Genomic DNA, 2,077 nt, shown 5'->3' with positions numbered 1-2,077 from the left:
TAGAATAACGTGGCTGTGGCTGCCGTCTTGTTCTTTGTTGGTCAACGACAGAGTAAAACTCTAACAAACTATTCTTTGGATGTGCAAACTACAATGTGAAAAAATGTGCTTAATTATTTTGATTTTGTTCGAACTAACAAATCATTCTTAGTAGCATACATCATAATCTCATTCCCCTCAAGAATCTCTAGTGATGATATTCTATACTCAAAAAACGTAAATATTAACAAGGTAATCATTATTCTGAGTCATGAAACACATCTCACTTAAGTCATTATCAAAATTCGTAACTCCTTAAACTAATATCGATCTAAACTCTATACAGAAACATAACATCAGCATTCTTTAATCTTATCATACTCAAATTTTTTGTAATAATTTTTGACAAAAAATACATTCAATGTATCCTCATCAAAATCATCATCACATATCTTGTTATCAAGTGAATAAATTATAGTCTGATTCTCATCTTTTAAAAAAATTTTCGTTGTGATGGAACATAATGTGCATCAATACCTCCATATGCATGATTAAAAGGTATAGTTATCACTAGGACAATAGATTAACGAACGCAGAGACAATCATATACACACACAATTCATAGCATATTTGCAATAAACTAACAACCCAAACCAAAAAAAAAAAAATAAAGCTCTGTTCATTATTAGGCTATCCATAAACCTCCAAAAAATATTCCATTCCTCAAGCGTTGAAAATAGAGCCTAAATAAAAATTCTTGTTCTAGTAATATAAGAAACAAAACACATCATAACAGAGAATCAAAGTAAACAAAATAAAAAAAGATTATCTAAGAACATATATACATTGTCAAAAATCACAAATTTTTTTCGTCATTAACTTCTGTGAGCAAACACAAAATTCTTATGCCCATTTTTAACATCTATGCTTATACACACTTCTTAATAATGAAAATGTAACCACAAATCCTTTTTTTTTACAACAACTTCTAATTTGTTTTACTATGAAAGAAAGAATTTTTTTTTGTTTAAAATTTAATGAAACAAAAGAAGACGAAGAATAATCAAAATAGAGGGAAGTAACATTTTATTATCCTAAAATTCTCAAATCATGTCGTTTCAAGTATTATTTTAGCACCAAAATACATATGACCTTATTTTGCTACCTCTAGTGTAGCAAGAATTTAGTAATGTCACTCACGGTACTGAGTTCTAATGACGGAAAGAATACGATTTTGTTAAGTAGACAATGACTTTTGTAAATAATGTGAACAATGGGTTTTAGAATTGACTCAATAAAATAAAAAAAATATTCCACCTCTAAATCATCTCATAAATCTTAACATTAGAATAACCATCTACACATCTAGTGAACTAAACATCTAATCATTGTTAACTGTATATGAACACATCAAATAAAAAATAATAATTATCCAATTAAAAATAATGAACATGATCATCTGCATACCTATTGAATTGAACATCTGATATATCTATTATTCACATTGTTTAGTATTCTTATTGTCTACTTATACTTTTCCAAGAGAGTAACGTGGCTAGAATTAAAGTGATATATATAATTTTTTAAATTTAAAAAATAATTAAGTTATAGCAATTAATATTTTAAAAACTCAATTAGTATAATTTACCAATTTTAAAAACTAAAGTGAGGGTTATCTCGAATGTCATATATTGAATTGAAAGAATTGGAGTATGTTAGTGGAAAGCGTGACTTTTACTGTTCAAAATAATTATCAAAAGGAAAAAGCCACTAATAATATATTTGTAAATAAATAATGAGCGTATATATCCAAAATATAATGTAGAAAAAGAGGAGGTACGTAGTAGGAGTGCAACATTGAAGACATGAGGTCCCAAAGAGCCCTGTATTGAATTATTTATGGAATTTTGTCTCTATTTGTAAACACTTGATTTCAATAATTGATTAACAAGTATGTAACAAATAAAGTCTAAAATCTCTGGTTCTTTATTCACAAATCATTTTCAAACTCTTTTTAAGTTTTAACCCTCTTACGCCATATACTCCTCTCTTTATCTTCGTCTCCGTCTAACTACTACTCTGCATACGTATCCGTAGA

Source organism: Arachis ipaensis, chromosome B06, assembly GCF_000816755.2.
Source record: "Arachis ipaensis cultivar K30076 chromosome B06, Araip1.1, whole genome shotgun sequence".
NCBI lineage: Eukaryota > Viridiplantae > Streptophyta > Magnoliopsida > Fabales > Fabaceae > Arachis > Arachis ipaensis.
Note: the sequence above shows the minus strand (reverse complement) of the source record.